Here is an 18,038-nt window from a genome sequence, read left to right as displayed (position 1 = left end):
ACACACATACACCACGACCCTCGTCTCGATTCCCCCCTCTACGTTAAAATATTTAGTCAAAACTTGACTAAATATAAAAAAACAAGTCGCGTAAGGCGAAAATACAATATTTAGTCAAGTAGCTGTCGAACTCACAGAATGAAACTGAACGCAATGCCATTTTTCAGCAAGACCGTATACTCGTAGCATCGTCAGTCCACCGCTCATGGCAAAGACAGTGAAATTGACAAGAAGAGCGGGGTAGTAGTTGCGCTAAGAAGGATAGCACGCTTTTCTGTACCTCTCTTTGTTTTAACTTTCTGAGCGTGTTTTTAATCCAAACATATCATATCTATATGTTTTTGGAATCAGGAACCGACAAGGAATACGATGAAAATGTTTTTAAATTGATTTGGACAATTTAATTTTGATAATAATTTTTATTTATTTAATTTTCAGAGCTTGTTTTTAATCCGAATATAACATATTTATATGTTTTTGGAATCAGCAAATGATTGAGAATAAGATCAACGTAAATTTGGATCGTTTTATAAATTTTTATTTTTTTTTTACAATTTTCAGATTTTTAATGACCAAAGTCATTAATTAATTTTTAAGCCACCACGCTGAAATGCAATACCGAAGTCCGGGCTTCGTCGAAGATTACTTGACCAAAATTTCAACCAATTTGGTTGAAAAATGAGGGCGTGACAGTGCCGCCTCAACTTTCACGAAAAGCCGGATATGACGTCATCAAAGACATTTATCAAAAAAATAAAAAAAACGTTCGGGGATTTCATACCCAGGAACTCTCATGTCAAATTTCATAAAGATCGGTCCAGTAGTTTAGTCTGAATCGCTCTACACACACACACAGACACACACACACACGCACACACGCACATACACCACGACCCTCGTTTCGATTCCCCCTCGATGTTAAAATATTTAGTCAAAACTTGACTAAATATATAAACACGGTCAGGGAGCAGTGATTCCGAAAAATAAAATTCAACGGTTCACGGTCTGTCGTTTTATGGGAGCCCCTCCTCTGTTGTTGGGGGCACGTTTTACCTCCCTTATCGAAATGTTCATTGTTAGTGTTTTGTACTCCATTAATACGCTGCCGCCATTTTGTGCGAAACTATCTGCATGTCTCCCTGGAGCGAGATCATATCGTGTAAATAGATTATTCATTGTCTTCTCGTAAATGTATTATGCACATTGTCTTCTCGTAAATTTAGTATGCACACTGTCTTCTCGTAAATTTAGTATGCACATTGTCTTCTCGTAAAGTGTGAGTGCGGTCAACCTGCTCCAGCTGTTTATCCATCCCCATTTGACAAAAAAAAAGTACGCTGTGTCTGCTCAACTTCCGCTGTCAGTCGGAAAAAAACGAAATCGTTGTACAGTGGTACCTCTGTATAACGACTTTGAAAATGTAACCGAAATTCGGTCGTATTCATGGAGGGGTCGTATTATGGAGGATTGTTTTGTTATGTCCGGGTCCGTCAATGATCCCGGAATGACATTGGCGTTTTGATTGATTCCTCCCACAAAGTAATGTTATTCTTTCCTTAAACGATTATGGTAACCTGTTTTCTAATTCAATTAATTACCCACACAGTTTTCTTGCTTGTTTAATCAAGCCCCGTAACTACTCGTGGGTTAAGGTTTAAAATAAACAAACTGAGGTCGAACGAAAGCATGCCGCGTCCCAAAACATGCACATCGATGTCGATAGCAGAGCCGCTCTACTAATCATAGTCATACGATACCCAGCAACGATTTGGTTGAAAACAAAGAAAAGTGTCCCAAACCCAAGGAACAAAACGAATAAGAACCGCGGCAGTGTGTTGAAACTGATGTAAAATTGTAGCCAAAAGCGTCAGTTTTCACGATGAAACTTGACTCACTCATTCAACTTAGGGACAACTGCACTACGGACTGTCCACAGAGTTGAGTAATTTAGGACACTCCACTACTCACCTTCAAACTTCACTGACGGGATTCTGAGAAGAATTTATTGATTCAAACGAACGCGTGGCTGTATATCGCGTCATTCGGTCACGGATCGGGGAAAACCAAGAACAATTCCAGATTTCAAAACCCATGTTCGTCGGCCGCCATTGTTAGCTAGACCGAAAATGTTACACACGCTTTGCATACGTACATCGCAAAATGTCATGACGTCACCACAACTTTCGGTTTTGGTTCGATGATCGGATTACTTTCATAACGTTTCTGTAACTTTGCGTGTTTAAAAGGTAGGAGTTCTTGCACAGTTCTATGCAAAATGAAGCAGACATCTGGCGAATGACCTTTATCTATTCAAAATAAAGTAATGACCTGAAATAGAAACGAAAAACCATGGCTTCAGCCGTTAGCGTGCCGAAGTGATGTACACGGACAGGATTTCAGCACGTGTTTGTGTCCGTATCGCTTACTCACTCGACTGGAGATATAAGTCAGAGTAAACCAACCCCGTGATAAATTTGGGACGTTATAAGTCCTTGTATGGACGGTCGTATGTCGTATTAGAGAGGGGGACGTAATATGGAGGTGAGAAATACTAAGACAAAGAAGGAGAAAAAATCCGTCAGAGAAAAGTCAGTCGTAATATTAAGGGACCCGTACGAGCTAATGTTTTGCAAAATGTAAGATTTGTCTTTGGAACTCTGATTCTGAAAGAGACTGACAACAACAGCCGCTTTAATTGCCATTTATAACAACCTGTTCATCTTTTCAGCCCAAAAGGCCATAATTTGTAGAATAATAATGTACATTAGAAATTAATATGCAAGCGCCTAGGGCTATATCTAGATTAGGCGCATAAAAATGATCACAATAATAATAATAATAATAATAAGACACGCACCTGAACGTCAATATTTTCTCTTAACATTACTTTACATGTATGCGCAGCAGCCGAAAAAAAGTTGATGAGTAAGTAAATGAAACATTTTGCGTTAAAACTCCTAATTGGCTCGCTAGGCATTATACAAAATATGGTGTATAACTCAAAGTAGTCTTGTAAGAATTCAGGGAATATGCGAATTGCGCGTAAGATTGGAAATGAGAAAGGCAACGCAGTCTCCTGTAACGCCAGTGTGATGTTATCGGAAAGAACGCTGCCAGGTATGAATATCTCGTCATAATTATGATGTACGAGTGTGTAGGTATGCTGTATGGCTTACGTCGATTGTGTTGCGCATGTCACCTAAACATAGCTGTTCTGGAGTTGTTTTCTCACCAAATCTTTTCGTGAATTTCCCTTTGCTGCCTTTTCTTTTGATGTTTGTGTTTTTTCTTATTTCATGGATGACCGATGTTGCTTTGTGTGTGTGTTTCTTTCATGCGTTTGCCTGAAACAGTCTTTTTCGGTTCGTTGCAGTTATAGGCTAATATTGTACAAAAACTACAAACTTTTCAGAGATGCTAACAATGATTTGACTTGCCTGCCAGTACAACTATTTTCTGTTCAGGAGCTGGTGGCGTGGTGTTGTTGGTAAACAACAACAAATATCTTCGTCACTGAAAAAATAGCAGTTCCCTTTGTTGAACATTCGGCTAAATCATCTAATGAATACTTTTGTTGAACGAAAATAAGGTTGTTTTTGATTTCGTACCACAAATGAGAAAAATATCATGCATGATTATATTCATGATTTAGTGAACAAAGTAATAATTTAATACAGACGGTCGATGGTCGTTTACTTCTTCATGAACGAATGTGAGACCCCTACCCCCAATCCCCGTCCCAGTTCTTAACACCAGCCTTGTCATATTTTTGGTAGTGCTTTGAAACGTTGGCGTAGCGTCGAAGGCCAAGACATTGCACCCTTCAGCAGCTTTTCACTAATGAAACGCAGGAGTACATCTTCCCCTACAGGTAACAATCCGGGTAATGCTCGCACAGTGTTTCCAAAAGGGTAAGGTAACGCCTCTAGCGCAACAGTCATTGCATGTGCCCCCCCCCCACCCCCACCTCAGTATGGAAAGCCGTTTGGCTCATAACTATTACAGCTGTAATTTAAAATAAATACACCTGTATTTAATGATAAATACAGCTGTATTTAATCATAAATACAGCTGTATTTAAAAATAATTACACCTGTATTTAAAAATATATACAGCTGTATTTATTATTAAATACAGGTGTAATTATTTTTAAATGCAGCTGCATTTAAAAATAAATACAGCTGTATTTAAAAATAATTGCACCTGTATTTAATAGTAAATACAGCTGTATTTAAAAATAAATACACCTGTAATTATTTTTAGATACAGGTGTAATTATTTTTAAATACAGCTGTATTTATTTTTAAAGGCACAGTGCAGCTCACAGCCTTCGTTTTGCGTTTTCGTTGCGGCTGAGTGCATTTACAGTTCAAAAATCCACCTATGGTAGTAAAACAAACCCAAAACTACCCAACGACGACATCTGTGAAGCTCGACAGTTTCTTGTTCACGCGAGTGCATAAATTAACCTAGTTATTACGTGGTGTACGCACAGATTCGTGACGTAAGCGTCGTCTGCTTTGATCATTGATGCCAAGATACACGATCAGATTCGCCAGTACGTTTGAGACGGACCGCCCGAAACTGACCACAAACCGACCGTGTAGCATGCGAACCGTACGTCTCACAAGCTTGATAGCACCCGTCTCGGCCCATCCGTTTGAAATACAGCATTATCTATTCCGAACGGATCGCAAGGAACTTCCAGTTCCAGCCCCTGAGCGCACTTCAGTCGACACCCACTTTACAAATCATCAAATGGCGGTCAGTTCAGCATCAAAACTTGCCGATTCGGAACCGAAATATTTCATCAACCTGAATCTTGGCGAGGAGTTGGAATCTATGGAACCATGAAAGTAAAAACTACACAAACCAGCAACATCGGGACCTGTTCCTACTGTCCATGCAGCAGACGTGGGGTGAAATGAAAGGTAAGCGTCTGGATCTAGATTTGTTTGCATTCATGTATTGTAAGGTCTGTATCAAAGATGGTTTGTCTGTCTCTGTCTCTATGCTTTCCTTGCTGTACGCTTTTGTCTTGAAGGCAAGTATGTAGATCTACATTTCTCTCCTGTTCCTGTCTCAAATCTGCCTTCGCCGAACTCTAGTTCTACGTTCAAAACATGTACAGTATCTACCTCTTGGCACATTGCCTCTTTTAGTTTTACAGTGTAAAATTATCTGACAACTTCTATCATACTGTAATCAATGTGTCATCTGTTTGGGAAAATGCTGTCAGTTTCAGAGTCTAGTGATGTGTTGATTTATACCCTACCGTAATGTATTGCGTAGTTGAAATGATAGAGAAAAACAAAACGCAGCAGCAACGATCATTTTTCATGACTGTAGCATTCAGTCATCTTTATGCTCTTGGTTTAAATCAAATTTAGCTTAGTCACGAACACAAAGCAAATAGTGGCTGACTCAGTCACTGGGGTATTCGCATAAGAAGGCTCTCTTGCCTTGAAATTACCAAACAATAACACACACACGCACTCATTGCCAACCAAAAAAACCGCACACGCACACACACTGTGACCCCGCACATGCATACTGTGAGACACACACACGCACATACCGTCACACACACACACACACACACACAGCCATACGCATGCACAGAGAAAGAGGGAGAGAGATGACAAATGAAATACTAATTTTGCTTTGCTGCTTTTATTTCCTCCAGTTAATGCCATCAAGACAAACAACAATCCTTCGTAATAAGGGACTTGACAGGGACAGATGACATCTACACTCCAAAGTGAAAGTACTTGCAAGAGCATTTAATTCTTCTGCCTGTCAGTGTCATCAAGAAACAACCTTCAGCCACAAATCGGGTAAGCTTGACACCAGCCTGTATGCTGTAGCTTCAAAAACCTGTTCAATTTACAGATCTAACAATAAAAATAGATCGGTGGGAGTGGAGATTGATGTATGCTTTGGCCTTGGGTGTGTGTGTTGGGGGGGGGGGGGGGAGGTATGATACATATACCAGACATTTAAAATCAAGTGAGCTTACTGTACACCATGTAAACAAGGTATGTGTAAAACCTTTTCAGTCCATCATCATTCCGTCTGGAGCTGTGGTTTGAACCATGTGTTCCGTTTGTACCATTGTGACCAGGTGGGCATCGCCACCCATTAGGCATAATGCAATCACACTCACTCACTTGGTTGTGGGGAAAAAAACTCATTACCAACAACCACATGCACAGTTGCATTGTGCAAGTCTGGAAGATATCTGGCAGGGGGAATGTTCAGTGTATTTTGATTTATTAGGTGTGAATGTTGAACGTTTGTATCACTGTTCCTTAAATTCACATCCATGTCAAACATCACACAAAGATAATGAGCGTCAATGATGGCAAGAAAAATAGCGGAATAAAAAAGCAAATAGACTTTAGAAATATAATATTACATAATTAATAAGAAAAGAGATGTATTTAAATTCTTTTTATATAAATTTGAAATGGTGTGACTGTTTACTGTGCTTTATTTTTTTTCTTTATTCTATTTTTTTTAAAGATACATTCAACACAGTCTTTTGTGTTTGATGTTATTGTAATACTATATATATATGAAAGTAAAAGAAGTAAAAACATGTTAAAAAAACAAAACAAACACAAATTTGATCAACTGTTCTTGAAGCTCAAAGTGTCACGGGTCGTCTTGTCTATGACACACACGCAGTTAGGAAACAGCCACAAGTCTTCTGTAATGACTTCCACTTCGGCCTGTGTGTGTGAAGCACCTGCAAAACACACACACACACACACACACACACACACACACACACACACACACACACACACACACAAGTTTATTTGCATGTTTACATTGTTTTTGAAATCGTTTAAACATGTTCCTCTATGTATGTTTCAGGATGACACATTTGACAACAAAGAAGATAAGTTCTCAAAGTTGATCTGGATTACCTGCACAACGACCATGAAAACAAAAAAGGGGGGCGGGGCGGGGGGGGGGGGGGGGGGGGGCACGGACAGACGGAGCCTCTGGGCCCTTCCCAACACGACCCTGAACAACCTTAACCAAGAACCAGTTTTGGATGACGACCCTATACTAGGCGGATCACCCGAATTTGGGCCATCGGCTGCTGATGTCAACACATCTTCAGAGAAGGTTCAAGACCCAAAACGTGGCAACAAAGGACACAAGTACAAAAAAAAGGTTGGAAAGCCAAGAGGCTGTCGCGCTGAGGAATATTAGCTCTGTGCTGCAAAAGAGATTAAAGGCACACTCCTTCTCGCGAAAACAGTTCTATCCTTGGCACAAAGCTTTAATTGACGGTGGGTTTTTGCTGACTCGTCGAAGACGACCCATTTGGAATTTAGTAAGGAATTTCACGCTGTTTATTATCCTTATTCCGATGGCGTGGGTCGTGTACGACGCATACTCTGCAAAGCGGCGGCAAAACGTTTATCCCCATTCGGATTGCGTGGATCATGTACGACCCAAGCTTTTTACGTTGACTCCTTATTTGGAAGGTATGGGTCATACACGACCCACATCATCCGGACTGTGTAGTCCAACACATGATCTGGTGAAGGCTAGGAGAGTATGCCTTCAGACCAGACGGACATAAGTACAACAACAGAACCCATCACAACATGGGCCATGAATCCAGTAAATGAACTCAAATTAGTGCACCCCCCCCCCCCCCTTTCAAATAGAACAATAAAATCTGCATCTAAATCAGTCATTGTCAGTGTTGTTCACATATCTTGTCTAACATGGACGCTATGGCATGCTTAAGCGGTGTAGGTGTCTATCCTCTCGGCAGGCATAAAAGGCAGTTTTTGGAGCCGTTTAAGCGGGTAATGAGACCAAAAAAAGGATACATCTGAGTAACTCGCAAACGCATTCAGCATGGGTGGGAGCCCAACATTTTGCCAGGACTAAACATTTTGGAAGGCCGGGGTCCAGTGGCCGCTAAGGCTCCAGCGGGGTGCAGGGGCAGCGCCCATGTTGGGGGGTCTAGGGTGGCAGTGCCCCCCAGCCGAAAATGAATTTTAGCATTATACTTTATAGGGAGGGTTTAGGTGGCCTCTCCTGACTAAATCTTATAACAAACAAGTTTTTTTTAGAGATGCATAATATATTATATATTTGTAACTGACCAGCTGAAAATGAATTTTAGTAATTCAAGAGGGGCTATTAGTATTCTATTAGAGCCTCTCCCAGGTTTAAAACTGAAAACAGCTTCCACAAAAATTAAAATGGGGGGGATGTGTAAGAATGCACAAAATCAAAAACCTCTATACTTGAATTTGGTGTTTGGTTGCACCACTCTTGCTAGGGGGTCTACAAAAACAAGTTGTATACACATTTCAAGAAGGGTTTTAGAAGCATCTCCTCGCCTAAAGTTAAACAAAAACTTAAAATTGGAGATGCACAACATTTAAAAAAATCTTGTAAACTTGAAGGTATTTGGAAGTATCCAGCTGAACATGAATTTTAGCAATGCAATAGGTGTTATTTGAGCCTCTTCTGACTCTGAAAACAGCACACAATTTTGTTTGTTTAAAAAATATTATTGGGGGGGGGGGGGGGGGAGGGGGTAAATGAATGCATAAAATCAAAAACCTCTATACTTGAATGTGTTTAGTTGTATCACTCTTGCTTGGGGGTCTACAAAAACAAGTGGTACACATTTGAAGAAGAGTTTTAGAAGCATCTCCTTAAAGTTAAACAAAAACTTTAAATTGGAGCTGCAAAAAATTCTTGTAAACTTGAAGGTATTTGGAACTAACCAGATGAAAATAAATGTTAGCAAATCAAGGTGCTATTTGAGCCTCTCCTGGCTTAAAGGCACAGTAAGCCTCCCGTAAACCATCACAGATACGGTCAGGCTTTTACACACAGTACAAACACCCTTTCATTTAAACACTCACCGATTGAGAACATCCTAGGTGCCCTCCGTAAAGAGCGAACAATTTTCAAAGAATTTATTTTTGCGTGGTTTATCTTACCCCTGAGCCATCGTGAACCCGTGTGATCCAGTTTCCCTTTTTCACAATGTAGTCGTCAGTTAGTCATTTGAATGCGACTCGATGTGAGCTTATCTACAATAGCACGTTTTTATGCACGAAACAAACGGCTGTGGTTCACAAGAACTCTAGCGATGGCTTTTGACTGTTGAGAGGAACGGCGATATGCACTGTAAACCGTCGTCTGCTACGACCCTTGCGTGACCCTGCTTCAGGGTTTGTACTGATCTTGTCTTGATGAAAAAATAATTCTTTTATGATTAAAGAATGTATGTGTAACAAGCTGTCAATCTATTATTTAGGATTTTAAAAGTTAGGTCTAGCGCAAAAACGCACCTTGGTCCAAAAACATTCTGATAATCATCGATTAACGGCTATCGCCAGTTTACATCGATAGAATCAGACCCGAAGGGAAGTAACTCAATTTTTGACCTGAGTTCAGGATGGGTCCAAAAAGTGTTCGAGACAATCTGCAAAATTAATTCTTTAAAAACTGCTCGCTCTTTACGTAGGGCACCTAGGATGTTCCCGTTTGGTGAGCGTTCAAATGGAAGCGTGTTTGTACTGTGTGTAAAAGCCTGACAGTATCTGTGATGGTTTACGGGAGGCTTACTGTCCGGGCGTGATTTCCGGTATCAGTTGAATAAGGTTCATAACAGCCGTCCAGCACCAAAACGAGGCGCCATTTGTAGAGGACCAAGTCCACGAAAATAAATTCTTTGAAAATTTCTCACGCTCGACAGAAAGCATCCAGGATGTTCCCGTTCGGTGAGCGTTCAAATGGAAGTATGCTTGTACTGTATGCAGACGCTCGGGGAGCTCTGTGATGGTTTACGGGAGGCTTACTGTGCCTTTAACAACAAAAATAGCACACCATTTTTGTTTTTTTTTTTTTTTTTGGGGGGGGGGGGGGGGGTGTGGGGGAGTAAATTAATGCTTAATATAAAAAATGTTTACCGCATTAAAGAAAAATCGCCTAGCTAACAAAAAATTAGGCAAACACAGAAAATAAGTCACGTCCTCCCTTGTATTTCAAATTTTTACATGTAGCTTATGATTTTATCATTACAGGTGGTATATTCTCAAATAATTGTTTAACCATAGCTTGAACCAAATGAGAAACAAGTTTAAAGTCAGTTTGCTTCAATTGAACACCTTAAAAGGGCTAACTGCTCAGGTTAAAAAAGAAGGTTTAGACAAAAACAGAAACCACCAGAGTTATATCCCTTGCTAATGCCATACACAGTCTTCTGATGCTGCTTTTCAATTCATTTCAGGAGTTATATTTCAAAATGATTGTTGAATCATAGCTTCAATTAAAAGAGAAATATGTTTTATTTAATTTTAAGTCTGTTTCACTTGCTAACTTTCTAAAGGGCTCAATGCATCAGAAGCTAAATACCGCTGGTTCATAGATCAGGAATGCAAGTTTTCTGTTCCACAGCACTGAAGGTTTGTGAATCCCTGCAATAGGAGTATATAAAGATGTGGGTGAGCCGAGTTTACAAATAGCAACTATGATGCCACATTCCCCTGGATGACATGACATGACATTGCTGCCCCCTGTTAGTCACTCTGACATGGTGAAAGGTGGCTGACCTGGCACAACTACATCTCACATGAACCCAGTGTAAACAACAGCTGCCAGGGATTAACAAAAAAAAGGTATAAAAAAAAAGTTGCCAAATTCTTCCTGGGAATCCGTCTCCGAGGGAAGAAATCCCACCCCTGGCATTGCCTTCAAACTTTCGGATGTTTGTGCTAACACATGTCGTAAAGTGCATACTGAGTTTCAAGTTGTTTGAGACATTTAATAGGTCTGCTGTTATTTGTTATGTCAGAAACAAATTAAATTGACGGTAGGTTTTTGCTGACTCATCAAAAAAAATGATTTGTTGAAATCTTCAAAAACAATGACAGATGCGCCACATACTCACATTTCATGTACATATTTTATCAGACATGGGTGGTATGAGGATTTCAACGCGAAAGTACTTTTTAAGAAGTTGACTCATTCCGAGCGCTGAGCGCAAATGTTGGCCTACGCCTAGCAAAGCTCACTGCCGACACACTTAACTGATCAATGGCTCTTGAAAAAGCATTTTTCAAGAATTTGTGTGTGCGTTTAAACAAGTGCGCTGTAAACAGCCAATGTTAAAACTTAACATTTAATGTTTTCAATTTAAAGGTAAATTGAAGGTTTAATTTTTCTAAATGCATGCTAATTTTAATTTGTTTCTGTTCAATCGGACAGGGTACCTCTTTATTATCAAAATTCTTTCTGGTATGTCGCATAACATCAATCAATCAATCAATGAGGCTTATATCGCGCATATTCCGTGGGTACAGTTCTAGGCGCTCTGCAGTGATGCCGTGTGAGATGAAATTTTATACGGCCGCCTTATTCCAAGTCACACGGGTATGGTAGACAATTATTAACTGTGCCTAAGCAATTTTGCCAGGAAAGACCCTTTTGTCAATCGTGGGATCTTTAACGTGCACACCCAATGTAGTATACACGGGGGGTGGTATGGACACCGAAGAGAGTCTGCACACAAAGTTAACTCTGTGAAATAAATTTCCGCCGAACCTGGGATCGAACTAGGGCTGACAGCGGCCAACTGAATACAAATCCAGCGCGCTACCAACTGAGCTATATCCCCGCCCCTAACAGCAGAACTAATATCTCTAATGACTTGGTATTTCGTGTGTAGTTTACGACATGTGTTTGCACAAATCCCCGTATTCGTAAGTTTGAAGGCAATGCTTTGCGAGTTACTCAAATGTACCATTTTTTTGTCTCATTACCCGCTAAAACGGCTTCAAAAACTGCCTTTTATGCCTGCCGAGAGGATTGACGCCTACACCGCTCAGCATGCCATAGCGTCCTTGTTAGACAAGATATGTGAACAACACTGACTGATTTGGATGCAGATTTGATTGTACTGTCTAAGGACATGCTAAACATGTTTCGATTTAGTTCTGATTTTTTTAGATTTTTTGATCGCGGGAACCTTGATTTTGCGAATTCGATTTTGGGATGTGTCTGTGTTGTAGGTTCCACTGTATTGACACTACCTCATGTAATCTGTTTTGTGAACAAGGTATGGGAATTAATGAACTTTTCAGTGATATATTTGGTTTTACAATCAACAGCCTCATCAGAAAGATCTGACCTCAAACGCATCTGTGTAGTTTTTCTTATGACGAGTAGTGTATACTATACTCAAAAACAGAAAAGTAGAAATGTGGGGTTCTTATCTGATATGAAATAAGAAAGCATGTATTGCACAGGTTGACACCGCAAAATGCAACCCACAAAAATGCTAATTACTGATACAGCCTTCCGCCGAATTACTTCATATTTGGTTTACATCAATTTCAGCTTATGCAAGGCCTGTCCACAGAGTGGCAAATCTGTAGGTGTGATTTTTTTGCAACAGATATTTTATATTTTATATATCTTTCTTTATTCTTATCATAATTGCATATTGCATTCAATTAAGTCAAGTGCATTCTTTAGTTTCAGTCACACTGAGACAGCAATTTTGTCATAACATCTTTTGACCATGGGATAAAGTTCTACACGAGTGAATTCTGAGAACTTTAAAAAGGCAAAATCTTTAAACCAAGTACCTTTCAGGCTCTGCGGCTGATATGTCTCATACTTCAGGAGTAGATGGATGCACCTTTAGTCCATAAGCAAATGTACCAGGTGTTGATGTTGTCAAACCAGAAGTCCCAGGTATAGGCTGACCACCGTGGCTTAAAAGTATTCACGTCAATCATTTTTAGATTGTTAAGTACACTGAACCTAAAATAACACTAACCTAAAATATGTACATGTACATAATAGATCCAAGGTACATGTATATACAAATTAGGAAAGAAGTCGTACAATGTCATTGAGAATATCACCGAGTCTGATAATGAAATTAATTCAGCATTAATTTGCTCCACCTGTACTAACTTATCATAGTTATGAAACAAGTATACAGGCAACAAGTATTGTTGTGTTTAAGGCAAGATTATATTCATAAAGTAACAAACAGCATACATATTGTATCGAGAAAACAAAGAAACTTCACAATCAACGTTTTCCCCATAAACCTGTTTTGGAATCGATCAATCTTCAATTGCACAATAAGATGGATTGCAACTGTCTTTTTTTCATCGTTTACAGATCATATAAACTATCAACTGACTGACCTATTACTTTGTTTGGCTTTTTCATAAATAATAAATAAATTGCATGCATTCCTGATTTTGTGTGTGGATGTGAGACCGTGCATGGGGATTTTTATTCTGTGTGTACTATTAACTGCTGGATATAAACATACAACTACCTGCTTATAGAAGTTAGATCAAGAGAAGAAGCACCACCTGCCTGTGTTCTGCTTGGCACAGTTGCAGTATGAACGTAGCCTCAATGCTGATTCACAAAATGTAAAACATAAATAAAATGAGCAATTAAAAAAAATGTACAATACTTTCAAAAACACAATGCATATATATATTATTATTATGTCCAATAAAATAATTATTTAAAAACCTCATGAAAACACAACCAACACCCACAGGGCCTAACAGACAGAGCCACAAACACCAAGGGCACACACACACACACACATGTACAGTGTACACATGCACACACAGGTACACACGCATGTATGTATGGGTGCATGGTCCGAGGGGCATTAAGCCTGACCAATACAAAAAAATGGACAAACTTTGGCCGATTTAGGCGAATACTCTTTGGACATTTGGCCGATAGGGACATGAAAGTTTCGAATAAAGTAAAAATAAATCGGCGATTGGCAGAAGGGCCGACCCAAACGACATCCCTTCTGTGATAATACTGTTATAGACTGTGTATTTTAACACCATAATATTCCAAAGGGAGTAGAATAAAAAGTACAGTGATACCTGCGGTGAAAGGACAAAAATGTACCTGCAATGCAGGGGGCCTGTCATAACAGGTATAATCTGGTAGAGATAATAGAAAAAGGACAATATTAGGTGTCCTTTGAAGGGAGGTGTCCTCTCATCGCAGGGGCCAACCATCACAGGTAACACCAGAATAACAAATCTCTTACAGAATCGCTGTCAATGTGATGTTGGGATCATAATCAGGATCATCTAGTCCTCCTGATCCTCTCCAGACTCAACTGTAACTTCAATTGTGAGGCTAACCAAAGAAAAACAATATCAGTTAAAATGACACAAGCTATTAGGGCTCTAAAAACAATATCAGTTAAAATGACACAAGCTATTAGGGCTCTAAAAACAAAACAATAAGGTGCGTGAAGCAATATAAAACATTTAGTCAGTCGTTACCAAACTAAAAGATCAACATGACAAACCATGAGTCATTGCTGAGACTACATTTAAATAGTCTCGGGTAACCATCCCCAAAGACTGAGATGGGTCAAGCCTGCAGTCTCCGCAAAGCATGCGACCATAGCACCTGTACACCTCACTTTCGCTCGCAGTTCAATATGTGAAAAAACAGCTCCTGTCAATCTGGTACAGCACAGCAAACCATGTGGTATTCTCTATGTGTTTTAAAACTAACATGCACTCACTTGCTTTAGGTAGTACAAATTGTGTAAAGCCATGGGAAACATATATATGTTATCAACTCTTAGTCTTAGATCCACTACACTTTTCAATTAGTACTACCATTAGTGTAGCTGTCTTGAGCTGCTACCCATAACAATTAAATGCTGAAAGCTAATGATTGAGGGAAAACTAAGATAATTAAGTAAGATTAATGAATGGGTACATGTGTCACAAAGAGCCCCTATACCTACAATAGTCAAAGCAGTTTCTGAACATTCCAATAATGACCTGAAAAATAATTACACAATGCACAATTTATTGCTTATTGGAATCTGCAGAATTAACCAGTTCCTGACAGAAAACAGAAAAACTTATTTGAAGAATTTATCATTCACTCAATGAGAATGAGATAGTTTTGGCCAAGCAGGATCGACACACAGAGTTCAAGAAAATAGAAAAGGAATATATTTGTTCTGATCAATCATAAATGAAACAAATCCCAATACCCATTTGTAACCATAAAAGGATTTTATCATACACAGAAATTTGCAGTATTCACATTAATCAACTTTATTTTATAAATATTGTTTTAATACGTATACAACAAACAGCATGTGTTTTGAACACACCCACACAATATTTATCAAAGAAAAACAACTCACTCTAGTGGGTCAATGAAAGACTGAGATAGCTCTTTCTGCTTCACAGTCCTACCAGCTCTTGATCCATGAAACTTCTTGTCGCTGAAAGCAGCATATAATGTAAACTAATCAACAGTTCTCTCCTGCAAATTCAACTACAATACCACTATACTTTAACTCTAGTCTAAGTGAAACCATTTCTCAGAATATTTGTTATTTCACGCAGCTTTCTTCATTATTTTCTGATGATCTAGACACAGATAGTGACACATATTTTCAAACATGGAAAAATACAAAATATGAATTATGTAACAAGCAAGCTCACCCTCTTCTCAGAACATCCTGGTTACCATCATCATTTCAATGCTTGTTATTAATCTACAACTGCCACAACGTCCTACCAAAAAAAGACATGATGTATACGTGATATACGTTAGGCGTGAGGCATGATATTCTATGGCCCAGCAGCCTGAGCTTAATTGTTATCGTTTACAAATCATAATATTATTTAGTATCAACTAACTGTTTGGCTTTTACACCAATAACAAACACACTTCCATCTTCATATATCTCTATAAATATAATTATGACTTTTTTTGTACTATTTATTTTATTGATAATTTAAAACATACAACTACCTGCTGAGATCAAAAGAAGTACCGCCTGCCTGTGTTCTGCTTGGCATTGTTGCTGTAGCCTCAATGCTGATTCACAAAATAAGAAAAATTAAGTAAATGTCCTATAAATAAATAATGTTCAAGACTCATGAAAAACACAAGCCACAACCACAGGGATACACAGACATGGCCACATACATACACACACATTCACACAGGGGCACACACACACACACACACACACACACACACACACACACACACACACACACACACACGAGGGCACATAGAACACAGGGGCACACACACACACACACACACACACACACACACGAGGGCACATAGAACACAGGGGCACACACACACACACACACACAGTGTAGAGCAGAAATCGCACAATGCGCCGATAGATCTATGTTTTGTAATATATTTCATTTGCATAGTTCTATAAATAGTATCATAACAGACGCAAATGGCCGCAGAAAGAAACGGTTCGCTTATCCGAAATAAATCGTCAAACACCTCGTGCATACATTTTCCTTTTTACAGGTTATAAATTGGGAATCCCAACACCACAAGCAATGATGACTAAACGACACTAAACAAGACAGCAGCTTACGCAAGTTCCCAGTAATCAAAGCAAACGCCGAACGCAAAGTATCGACAGTTTGTCAGGGCAACGGGCACTTTTACTGACTCACGGTGATACATTTCTGCTCCACAACAAATCCCTCCCACCCTAATTCAGTAATTCTTTGGTCAATTTACTTTTCACAAACAAGTCCAATATACACTTCCATCACATAACATAAATAGCATCCTAAACATCTCATGAAATGCATGAAAAAATACCCACTTGTTCAGCAGGTGACGAGCAAACTGCGGATTGGTGATGAATCCAAATTAATTCTTCACTTCGTTCCAACGCGCAAGCTCCTCACCGATATACACGCGCGACGTGTCATAGTTACGTGCACGAGTGCGTTTTCGTTTCTTCTTGGTTGAATCCGGTACAGTCGGCCGGGGACCCTTGCGTTTTGTTCTTTTCTTATCACCCTGGTTCGATACGACTGAATGAGCCTCCATTTTTTCCTACAAGCTCATCAATTATGTGTGACCTAGTTTGCTTCTGACGTGTCATTCTATGTGCATGTGGTGATCATCAAGATGATGCAGATCTAAAAATAATTAAGAAATAGGGCAAGGACCGGCGGGTCCGAGTTAAAAATTAATTCGTAAAAAAATTGAAGTTCTTGACTCCTTGGATGGAAGTCAATGAAACTTGGTATTTATTCAAAGGAATAGATGCCTGAGGTATGACTAAAAGCCCCAGGGGCTCCGTGCACCTGGATTTGACAAGTCCAGTATCTTTAAATGCAGCTGCATTTAATAAATGCAGCTGGAACAAATTAGAACTTGAATCGGAAAATGTACGACATGCAAAGCGACAATCTCGTGGAGATACTACTTCCGGTTTGCGCCATGCACCTTCCAACAGCCCACCATTGCGTCAATTTGTTGCAGTCTGGTAATGAGCCAGAAGAAGTTTTAAGAAGGTAAGCAACGTTTTGTTTGCTTGTTCATTTGTGACTTAATGGAAGAAACAATGCGTGATCTTTGAAACACGGGTACCGGGTCCCGGTTTGATAATACTGGGGGTCTGACTAATTACTACGCGACCACACGCGACCTTGCACTACCTTGCGCGACCTCAAACTAAAGCATGTTCACGTAATATTTTTATATATATAGTATCTTCACAACAATGTCTGACTTCATACCAATTTTTAAGTCAAAGAAATTAAAAATAACGGAGTTATAATGTATTTTGCGACGAACTATCGAGCTAAAGTGAAATCATCGTGATTCAGCGTCCGACCATGTTCGCATTCGTTTAAGAACGCAGGCTCAACCTCAAACTAAATAATATTCATGTAACATTTTATATATCTAGTATCTTCACAACATGATCATACTTTGAACCGAGTTTTAAGTCAGAGAAGTAAAAACAAAGTTAATTCTGATGCATTTTCAAAGAGCTAGCGAGCAAAAGTGCAAACATCGGATGATTTCACTTTAGCTCGATAGCACGTCGCAAAATACATTATAGCTCCGTTATTTTTAATTTCTTTGACTTAAAACTTGGTATAAAGTCAGATAATGTTGTGAAGATACTATATATATATATATAAAAATAGTACATGCACCTG

At 39.2% G+C, this 18,038-nt stretch overlaps 1 protein-coding gene and 1 long non-coding RNA gene across 2 annotated transcripts in view; one reads left to right on the top strand and one right to left on the bottom strand.

Annotated features, from left to right (window-relative positions):
* The window catches only part of LOC138970969 (uncharacterized), a 148,856-nt gene that overhangs the window by 8,259 nt on the left and 122,559 nt on the right, over positions 1-18,038 (top strand). The gene's annotated exons all lie outside the window — the stretch shown is intronic.
* LOC138970968 (uncharacterized) lies at positions 5,658-16,949 on the bottom strand. Its single transcript, XR_011457129.1, has 7 exons — positions 16,685-16,949; positions 15,850-15,915; positions 15,233-15,313; positions 14,105-14,196; positions 13,355-13,440; positions 12,645-12,773; positions 5,658-6,751 (listed from the first exon to the last, which is right to left on the bottom strand). It is a non-coding gene; the product is annotated as an uncharacterized lncRNA (long non-coding RNA).

Source organism: Littorina saxatilis, linkage group LG7 (genome assembly GCF_037325665.1).
Source record: "Littorina saxatilis isolate snail1 linkage group LG7, US_GU_Lsax_2.0, whole genome shotgun sequence".
NCBI lineage: Eukaryota > Metazoa > Mollusca > Gastropoda > Littorinimorpha > Littorinidae > Littorina > Littorina saxatilis.
The sequence above is the reverse complement of the archived record's forward strand: the minus strand, read 5'-3'. Positions and strand labels throughout refer to the sequence as shown.